Source organism: Dinoponera quadriceps, unplaced genomic scaffold, assembly GCF_001313825.1.
Source record: "Dinoponera quadriceps isolate SergipeBrazil2010 unplaced genomic scaffold, ASM131382v1 scaffold128, whole genome shotgun sequence".
Taxonomy (NCBI): Eukaryota; Metazoa; Arthropoda; class Insecta; order Hymenoptera; family Formicidae; genus Dinoponera; species Dinoponera quadriceps.
Genome location: NW_014554231.1, coordinates 1 through 11,478, shown reverse-complemented (window position 1 = coordinate 11,478; position 11,478 = coordinate 1). Strand labels below are relative to the sequence as shown.

Sequence of the window (11,478 nt, the reverse complement as noted above, 5' to 3'; positions counted from 1 at the left end):
TAGAAAGATTAGCCATACGTCGTGCATAGTGTAGGAGCAGTCTATTGTTGCTTTTATTAAACTGATAGCTAATTGATATCTAACAGAAGAACATATTATATGGTTGCATCAACATACAGCTTATTATTGGGTTGGCAAATAAGTGATTGCGGATTTTGCAGATAGATGGTTTTAGCACATTCTTTTGTATTGTCAACGTGTTCAAAGCACCTAACCTATATTGTTCTCTTGTTGTTTGAACTTCCATCTTTAATTAGTAAGAAAATTGTATCGTATGTTAGATATTTAGTTTCGTTTTTATCCCAATTTAAAAATGGAAACACAAAACGCGCATTTCAGACATATTTTATTTTATTATTTCCGAAAAGGCAAGAACACATTGCAAGCATACAAGAAGTTATGTGCCGTATATGGGAATGAAGCCTTGAAAGAAAGGCAGTGTCAAAATTGGTTTGCCAAATTTCGTTCCGGTGATTTTTCATTCGAAAATATGCAACGATCTGGCCATCCAGTTAAAGTTGATGAGAGCCATATCAAGACCATTATCGATTCAGATCGTCATAGCACAACACGTGAGATTGCAGAGAAGCTGAATGTATCGCATATATGCATTCAAAAAAAATTAAAACAGCTTGGCTATGCTAAGAAACTCGATTTATGGGTCCCTCATCAGCTTAAGGAAATTCATTTGACGCAACGCATTAGCATCTGCGATTCGCTTCTGAAACGCAACAAAATTGATCCATTTCTGAAACGACTGATTACTGGCGACGAAAAGTGGATAGTTTATAACAACGTTAATCGAGAAAGATCGTGGGTGAAGCAGAATAAAACAGCCCAGACAACATCAAAAGCTGAGATTCACCAAAAAAAGATTATGCTGTCAGTTTGGTGGGATTATAAAGGAATTCTGCATTTTGAACTGTTACCAAGAAACCAAATGGTTAATTCAAACGTCTACATTAAACAACACACCAAACTGAGCGATGCAGTTCAAGAAAAGCGGCCAGAATTGGCAAATCCGTAGGGTGTTGTTTTCCAACATGATAATGCAAAGCCCCACACATCTTTGGTCAGTCGCCAAAAATTATTGGAGCTAAGTTGGGATGTGTCGTCACATCCACCATATAGCCCTGACCTTGCGCCTTCAGATTTCCATTTATTTCGTTCCATGCAGAACTCCTTAAATGGTAAAATTTTTAATAAAGCTCATGATGTAAAATCTTATTTAATTCAGTTTTTTGCTGACAAAAATCAAAAGTTTTATGAACATGGAATTATGACACTGCCTAAAATATGGCAAAAGGTCATTGACAAAAACGGACAATACCTAATTTAATAAAGTTATATTTTTAAATAAAAATTTTAAATTTTTCTTCTTATTTAAAATACGCAATTACTTAGTTGCCAACCCAATACTACGGGTTGCCTGCTCAGAGGCGCGTGTGAAAGCGAGAGCACGCTGAACCAAATTCGCCAGACGTGCTTTCATTTTATCTTACGTGCTCCTGTTTAGTAAAGAAATTGCAAAACATGTAATATTTATAATANATTGTTGAGACGCATCTCCGTAAAATTTGAGACTCACATCTCCGCAATTAAATATTATATTTCCGGTTTATTATATATTCCCACTCCATGATGGATATAATATTTTTACTATAAATCTCATAAATGATTCTGTGTGAATCAGCAGCATTTTTCTTTTAATGAAAACAAAGTAAAAAGCAATGGCTGATATGCTCTGTATCAGGCTCAATTTTCAATCGTACTAAACGTATTATGTTGACATCTATGTCTTGTCATACATAAATGTCAATGTAAAAACACCAACATACAAAAACTTAAAATATTCGACTGATAAAATCATACTAAGATATTTACGTATAGATACGTATAGATATATACGTATAGATATTCATCGACATCGGCGAGAATTTATGAACTGGTTTCATAATTATAGTCACAAATAGGTTGATAAAAATTATTTTATTTTCCAAAAAATAGTATAGTGAACATTTCCATGTCAAATAATTATTTTAATCTGTTAAGAATAATTTGTTAAGTTTGTTAAGATTATTTGTCTATAAAATATCTTCATTAATGGCATAAGCAACTTGGTGGTTTTCTAACATCGTGATATGATTACCTTAAATGTAACGAATCTGCACTGTACCTTCGGCAATCTAAAAAAATTATTAAATTTATTGTCAAATAGTTTTCGAAATTAAACATAGCCTGGAAGTGCATTACTGTATTAAGATTACCATGCTCAAAACGTAATCTTCCTCGGTCGAAGGCAGAGACGCAAATGTGGGATTTAATAACACAAAAGATGATTTCAGTTGTGGCAATAAAGACGCATCGTATTCTTGGAGGGCCATTAGATGCTTGTAAATGGTCGTACAATAAATCTTGTAATTTTCAACAAAAGGTAGTTGTTTAGACATGGTGAGTATATACTCAATTAAAACGTTAAGCTTTTCCTCCCACGTCTTGTACGTGGACAATTCAATTAGAACCTGTTAATAACAATCATCATTGTTGAGTGTATCACAATGTACAATGCGAAACTTACATTACAACATATCATTGTACTATCAAACGTAAAGAACATATCCAATATGCCATTAAGAATATTATTCTGAAATTCCTGAATATTGATAAAAGGAAAGTATTGTTATTTCAAAGCTTTCATCTGATCGGGAGCGCCGTCGATTAATATTTACCGCCCTCTGAGACTTTTAGCTTCCAAAAATCTCACCAGTTCAATAGCAATTAACGATCCATACGAATATCCGACTATTGTAAATTCTTCAGAATCCTTCAACCTTGTAAGAATATGCTAAAAAGGAGATACATGTTATTTATTTTTCTTTTAAACTTGTGGAATTGGTATAAGTCGGGTGGTGTAATAACGGTGATACTATATCAACGCACAGAAATGAAATATCATTCATATTCTATTGGGTTGCCCGAAAAATAATTGCCGATGGCTCCAATAGATGGCTTTAAGCGTCTATTTGAATGTTTTCTGTCAATGTTATGATTTTTTTCTTTTGACGTTTGTAAGCTGTCACTCCTAGTTGACTTTAGAAGCAAATTACACGTGTTTTTGTTAAAAATTGTTAGTTTGGCGTCAGTTTTAGTATGGAGTCCAATAACGAGCATTTTCGTCATATTTTACTTTTTTATCTCCGCAAAGGAAAAAACGCAGCGCAGGCTGCTAAAAAGTTACGTGACGTATATGGCGAGGAAGCCTTAAAAGAAAGACAGTGCCGCAATTGGTTTGATAAGTTCCGTTCTGGAAGATTTTTCACTCAAAGATGAGCAACGTTCAGGTCGGCCATTGCAAGCTGATGACCAAATCAAAGCCATAATCGAGTTAGATCGTCATATATCTGAGCGGGAGATTTGAGAGAAGTTGAAAATACCAAAATCAACAATCCACGATCATATAAAACGTCTTGGATTCGTTAAAAAGCTTAATATTTGGGTACCACATGAATTGAAAGAAATTCATTTAACAAAGCGTATCAATGCTTGCGATTCTCATCTCAAACGCAATAATATTCGATCCTTTTTTGAAGCGAATAATTACTGGTGATGGAAAATAGATTATTTACAATAATATTAAGCGAAAACGTTCATGGTCCAAACGTGATGAGCCACCACAAACCACCTCGAAAACTGATATTCACCAAAAGAAGATTTTGCTATCAATTTGGTGGGATTGGAAGGGTGTGGTATTTTTTGAGCTCCTTCCAAGGAACCGAACCATTAATACGGATGTCTACTGCCAGCAACTGGACAATCTGAATGCAGCGATTAAAGAAAAACGGCCAGAATTGGTCAATCGTAAGGGCGTTATCTTCCACCAAGACAACGCTAGGCCACATCTTTGGTCACTCGCCAAAAATTAATGGAGCTTGGTTGGGAATGTTACATCCACCATATAGCCCTGACATTGCGCCGTCAGATTACTATTTACTTCGATCCTTGCAGAACTACTCGGATGGTAAAACTTTTAAGGATGATGAAGCTGTGAAATCGTACTTGGATCAATTTTTTGCCGATAAAACCAGAAGTTCTACGAGCGTGGAATTATGAAGTTGCCAGAAAGATGGCAAAAGGTCATCGAACAAAATGGAAAATATGTCAGTGATTAAAGTTCATTCTATGCACAAAAAAATTGTATTTTATTTCTATGAAAAAATCGGCAATTACTTTTCGGGCAACCCAATAATATCGTATGTGTAACATAATATTTTACATTTGTACATACAGGTAATAAGGTGGCAGCTGATTGCAACACAGATTTGCACGTGGAGATATTATTCGTGCCATACTGCAAGTACGTTGCAGGAACCTGGATTTCCGAAGCCAATGAATTAAATACGCTTCCACAACCTTCGACACCCGGTAGAAGAAATATACGATTTCTCTCCGTCCCTGGTTTCGTTGGCATTTCTAAACAAACGTCCGACTTTATGTCTAAATTGCTTATTAGCCGAATAAATAATTTTCTATCTTCCGAATCTACAATGTCATTAGTGTCTTCTGCAAAACGTTTGTCTTTTTCGGCCATGTCCTTTAGTTTTGCAAAAGTGAGATTTCGAATATCCTGCGCGGTAAGGAAAATATCGAATTCCCGCTTTAAAGTTTGCTTGATATCCACCGCCGTCATCGAATCCATACCGAGCTCAGACAATGGGATGTTATGTCTGATCGTTTTCAAATCTTTCATCCTTGTAATAAACGAGATGAAATATTAAAAGATCTTGATTGAACGTAAGCGGTTAATTGTATGATTACATCAGAAACGAGAAAATAGTTGCTCACATTTTTGTAAGTTTCTGTAAAATAGGTTGAAATAAAAAGATATATCCATATAATAATTTAAATATATACGCTTAGTTGCTTTATTTTAAACATGAAAAAACTATACCTATAATGTTCGCTACAGCCTCCACAACATTTATAATTCCGCCAAAGCCCGCGTGCTTTTCAGCCACAACCATACTGCAAACGATCGGTCGACTCAGCATCAGAAAAGCGTCTAGTGAATCCAGACAGGACTGTATTCTTTGCTGCAGTGTACCGCCGAAGATAAGTTCCATATTGTCCTCTTGCATGTCAGCAACGAGTCCAACATCACCCACCGCGCCCCATTGTATAGCTATTCCGGGTAATCCGTCTTGTACTCTTCTCTCGCATATTCTTTCCACGATTAAATTAGCCGTTCCATAATTAGTTTGCCCAGCCTTTCCTCGGCCGCATGAGACGGACGAGAAAACGACGAAATGTCGGAGATCGGGGCATATCTTCCTCGAAAGCTCGTCCAACATCTTTGTGGCCCTTGCCTTCGGCTTGAATGACTCTTCGAAAATTTCTACGGTTTAGTTCTTGTAGATAGAATCTGTGAGTACAACCGCGAGGTTGAATATAGCGTCCACGGGTCATAGTTCCGCAGCGGATTTCAAAATAACCACATAATCTTTGGGATCGGTCGCGTCAGCACCTAAAGTGATTTGAATATTTACCCCGTAGGACTTTCATAATTCCACCCTCGAACGCTGATAGCCGTTTCGTATTCCGGTTCGCGAAATCAGCAGTAGATTTCGGGCACCCCGAAGAATCAGCCAGTCTGCTAATTCCAGCCCGAAGCCACCTAGGTCGCCCAAAATAACGTAAGATTTTTGCTTCTCGCAAAAAAATCGGGGATGAGCAAAAATTGAATGATGCAATTGTTCATTTTCATCATATATTTTGTGAAGTAGCAGCTTGGAGCGCACGTCACAAGGGCGCGGACCCTCCGAAGGGACCTATTGCGGAGCGGATGGCCCGCTCTTGAGAACGCCGAATCGAGGCCACCGGTTTTTTTTTATTTCTTTAAATATTTGCGACATAGCAGAGACTGCGCGCTGCGGGCGCGCGAGAGCGGTGAGACAAGCCCCGCATCCCAAGAGCATGTATAAACCCGCTCCGGGTGACAACGTGGAGAGGGCAAAGCGTCGGCCGCCAGGTGGAGGGACATGGGCCACCAGAGGCTCCCGCCGGACCCCGTGGCCTCGCTAACCTCTGATCTCTGGACGGCTATAGAGGAGCTGCTACCGGGGCCGCCGGTATCTGCTGGCTATCGTTCCGACCCCTCGGCGGCGGTAAGGCCGGCGGGCCGAGGTCGCGCACGAGGACGGATTCGAAGCGACTCGGTAACCGCCGGCAAAAATCCGGCTGTCGAGGAGGGGATTTCGGAACCACAAAGGAAGGGAAATGTCGTTTAAAATGGGCAGTCTCCCCGGTGGAAGCAATTCGTCCTTGGCTTCCGGCCGATTAGTGCTTACGACAAAAGGATACCGATTTTGATGACGAAGGAGCGAGCGCGAGCAAAGTGAGAGCGAAAGAGAGCTAGCGAGAGCTAGAGGGAGCGAGCACGCACGAGGGCGAGCGAGAGGGAGAGAGAGCGAGAGCGAGAGAGAGAGACCGAACCGACGACCGAGAGTCAACCAGAGCAAGCTGCCCGGGAGCCCGCATTTTGTAAGGCCGCCTCACCGCATTCTTTTGGTGTTCTTTTTATTGTCGTTTGCGACGTTCCTACTCCGCTTCGCTCTGCGCGGCGAGAACGTCCTCGGGTACGGTCGAGAGATTATCTGCGGCCCTCGGATAGCTCGCCGGATGTCCAGGTTCGGTAGTTTAAAGAGAAGAGAGTTTGGTAGTGTATAACAATGTATATATATTTCGCGTCTGAGTTGTTAGTACAATGCTGGAACAAATGTAGTCGGTACTTTAACTTGTCATCCTGTGTACAGTGTCTTTTGACAGGTGCGTGTGTTTTGCACGGAACAGCTGATTGTGAGTTCCGTGGCGAGACGGTTGTGCGGTCGGACGGACGTGTTTCGGTGTATCGCGGCGCGTTGTGTCTTCGGTGTCGCGAGTTAGAATCGGACGCGGCGCGGGGAGCGGGCGCGGTGTTTACGAGTCGCACGGTTCTAATAAGATCGTCTTTAAATGCTCCGCGATGCTTTTCCCGATGCCTTTTAATTTGTTGCCGAGAGTGCAGTCGGTGACCACACGCAGGTGGCTCGAGGCACGGGTGCACTCTCTCGACCCAGAAGCCCCACTGGTCGGAACGGTGCGGCACTTGGGAGATCCCACTCCCACAATGTCGTGAATATCCCGTGGGGACTGCTACATCAGTAGCATGCGGAGATTCGTGTCGCAAAAAACAAACGGTCGGTTTCGGTCTTGGTCATGTCGGTTTCGCTAGAAGAGACGGAGCCGAGAACACACGGCGGAGACGGCGAAAGCGCCACCCCCTTTCCTGCCAACTTCCTCGCTTACGACTCGCGCCTACCCCCGGATCTTACAGACTAAAGTTCGCACGCTTGGTTGCCCGCATGCAACCCGGTTTCGGTATCGCGAGGGACCCGGTGTCCCTTTCCGTATGGTGGCGTGTCGGGCCGAGATCGTGTAGCGGTGACGCGACCGAGAATACTCGGTAGAGACGGCGAAGGCGCTACCCCGAACTTGTCGTGCCGCAGTTCCTTCGGTCGCAGGCCGGCGGGGAACCGGGAACTCCCGGTGGAGACGGGGTCGTCCCAGGCAAGGATAGCGAGTGCGGCTGCGTACGCGCAGCTGGGACGGCGAACACACCGTCTCGGTTCCCCGGCCAAGAAGGATTCGAGTGCGACCGCGAACACGCGGCTGAGGCGGCAAACACACCACCCCGGTTCCTCGGCAACGTGGAGGACGGCATCCGGAGCAGCCTGCGAACGTGTCGCTCTGGCTGACTCCGGTGGGAATCAGGCCCTGAGGCCTCCGCCGGTCGGGATATATATCCGACGAAGGCTCTCGGTTTGTGTTTGTTGGCACGCACGTGATCACGCTCTCGGCGGAAGCGCGTCACGTGCGTGTCGTATCGATCAGGATGACGCAAAGCGCCGATGAGCGACCCGACGGATGGTCGGTCGGGCCGCGGGAATGGTGACATGCTAGTGCGCCGTCACACGTTTGCGTGCGAAGTTCCGTCCCCTTGGCTGGACAGCCGTTCGGGAGACCAGCCATTGCTATCGGACATCGCGGGTCCGACGCGGCGCGATTACGTACGAATAAAGGAAACCATACCGCGAGTAAGGAGACAATTAAATTATATATCGTAGGGCGCTCCGTCAGAGCGCTCGGTACCGTCGGCCGCGAAGGCCAAATAAAGGCGTGCGAGTTACCCGAGCCGCTGTTTTTCTATTCTTTTCTTTTACGTGACCTTATTCCTTTTCCGGTTGTCGGCGATTCCCGGCGTGACCGTTCGAACCACCCCGGCCTCCGAATTAATTCGTCCCGGAGCTGCCGGTCCCGATTGGGACGAACTCCTGTCGCGTGGCCGACGCGCGGACGGCGACGCCGACCGCGGAGGCTATCGTTTAGTGGGTGCGACCTACGCGCACCTGGCGCCCATACGGACCAAAGGAGGTCCGGATATTGTTCGCGCCCCGAGGTTCGCCCGTCGGTGTTGCGCCGGCGACTCGGAGAAATCGAGTCGCAAATTACGGTCGCAATTTTTATCAGTACCTGAAAATAAAAACAATAATCCTCAAATTTCGCATGAGCATACGAAGCGTCGAAGATAACGGTTTCTCTCCTGTGTGTAAAAACTTACCTTTCCTATTTGCTTACCTGTTGCCAAATACCTGAAGGCATCTTCTACTTCAGTTATTTTAAATACCTTTCTAGTTAGTGGTTTTATTATGTTGTTTCTCAAGCCTTGTAACATATAATTGTATAGATTTCTCTTCCTTTCCTCTTTGGCGTAAAATAGATTGTCTAACATAATTCCAAGAAAAGTAATATTTCTCGCAAACACCATGATGTCCAAAAAATTATTGCAAATTATATTGTATTTCCCGATTTCCAAAAATCTACCGCCTCTCGTCAAACAGCGAAGGGACGTTTGAAGCTTTTTTTCATCTAAAGAATTCAACACGATATCAACACCCCGACTTTGTGTCTGCTGAACGATCATTTGTTCGAAACTNTGAACGATCATTTGTTCAAAACTTGTGTCGTGAGAATTGCCAATATGATTATCGGGAATACAGGGGAATGTTTCTTCAATGAATTGTCGTTTCTCGGGAGTTCCGACTGTCGTAAATATTTCGCATCCTTCATGAAGCGCTAGATTAATCGCGGCTTGTCCAACGCCACCGCTGCCGGAATGAATGAGAACTTTGTCTCCTTTTTTAATTTTTCCACACACATATAGCGCGTAATACCTTGTGGCATAAACGCAAGAAATTGTGGCAGCGTCCTCCAAATGGTCCATTCGTTAGGTATAACCCAGGATAGGATATCGTCGTGAATTGGTATATTTGATATTCCTCTGAAAAAGTAAATGGTATAAATTAGGTTAACGTTGTTTCTTCGATCCCGGAAGAAAGACTGAAGNTTCAGAATTGTAGGTCCATCAATATAATATCATCATAATTATTTATATTTTTAGTATAATAATTTTGACAATTTAAGTGATAGTATAACTCCTGTTTGAGCAAATTCCCATTATTCGCCGTACAATCTCATCAAAACCGACAAATTCGAAACCTAATAAGGAATCAACATTTCGTTCAACCGATGCAAGGGATTCCAGAGTAAGTTTCCCGGTAGCTATCATCACATCTCTGAAATTCAGTGTCGCATAAACTATACGTATAAGATTTTTAGGCTTGATTTTCGGAGATGCACGTCTTTCGACTCAACGAAATGTGCTCAAATCACCTCGAATCTGATGGAAATTAATTTTTACACATTTTCAATAAATACAGTGCTTTAGTTATATTATATCTACGTGATAATTTTTCACTCAAACATGTAAATGCAATATAATTCAATACAATATATAATTAAGATGTGAAACATATTCAAATCACTTAGGATCTAAGGAAATTAATATTAACTCATTCTTATTAATATAAAAATTTGCGTGCAACATAGTTCAAGATAAAAAGAAATATTTTCAAAAATTTACGATACATACACTTGACAAAGAATTTCGTAAATATTTATAAACTTTATTTGTTTCGAATAAAAATATTAACGTACCCCTTGAACGATGTAACCGCACTGCACAGGTCTCTGTTCTGGTAGTGATAACGAAAAATACCGATAAGAGCCCTAAATTCTTCCGGGACCTAAGATGTTAATGGGTAAATCTAATCGCAGTTGATTCATATAGAAAGGTTCCTGCAAGGAGATCTTGGGTGCGTCCTTATCTTGAATAAATATACATCCAACAATTTCACCACCCGGCTCTTTTCGTAAACAATTGACAAGTCCTAATACACCACACTCGAAATCAGCCTCTGCGACGACTATTATTCTCGTGTTCCTGCTTGATTCATGGTCGATGTCCATGGCAGATTTTAACTCATCGATTCACGAGAAATCAAGATTATTTACGTGTATGATTTTTCGCACTTTTACAGATTTTTGCGCTTCCTTCAATAATATAAATGCTTCTCGTTCAGTGCGCTTCTCCATAATAATCTCCAGACCTTTGTGTTGCAGTAAGTTCTGATCGAGAGAACAACACAAACCTTCTCGTGTCATCAGAAAGCCACCAGTCATTATGATGGACAATAATTTATTGGTCATGACGCTTGTACTTTTCTTTAGAATTCCGACAGCAATGGCCATTAAACATCTGTCATCTTTCTTTAATTTATCAAGCTGTATGATTGCGAGATTCTGAGGCAAAGAAGAGCTATCATATCTGTTATCGGCCGCCACCAATGTGAGATTAGATCGTACGAGCGACAAGTTGTTTAGAACTTCTTGGACAATCAGAGTAAAGAGCTCGTCTAGCAGGACCATGTCGCTGTCCTCGATGAACTCGATCACTCTAATATTTATCATTTCGTAACATTCGAGCGCTATATGCACCGACATTCTCACCACCTCTTTCAAAGACATTATGGCGTTATCTCGATAAGGAATGAAACTGTATTCCTCATAAACGGTTTGTACTTTGGTGAATCGAAGAGATATGATTCCAGTTTTGATCCCACAAATTTCTATTCCTCCAGATACTGNATAGACACGTACAGGCAAATCTGTAATAAAATTCACAGATTTATAATGAGATATGATGTCCATTTATATATCTGCAACTGATTACGAAATTATTTGAAGATTAAGCAGGCTTACTTACTCTTTTCTTGAACGGAAATATTGTGCAATTGTTTTATGTGATATTCAGGATCGATTATCAATTTGCGAATTTTAGTCGTCATGCAAATACTTCTTGAATCAAACGGTAGGATTTTCATTTGTAGCGTATTGTCCATGAATGCTGTCCAATTTATAGGCCACCTGATATGCCCTACTTTACCAGTGACAGAAGCGCTCTTCAATAAACGAAATAAACCAGTATACTCATAACTACGGAGTCGTAGCTCCTTATAAATATCTGCTGTGTTCATGCACTCATTA

General features: G+C 41.9%; 1 pseudogene; it reads right to left on the bottom strand.

Annotated features, from left to right (window-relative positions):
- Positions 1 to 2,150: 2,150 nt before the first annotated feature.
- Positions 2,151 to 11,471, bottom strand: LOC106747508 (annotated as a pseudogene).
- Between the last annotated feature and the right edge of the window lie 7 nt (positions 11,472 to 11,478).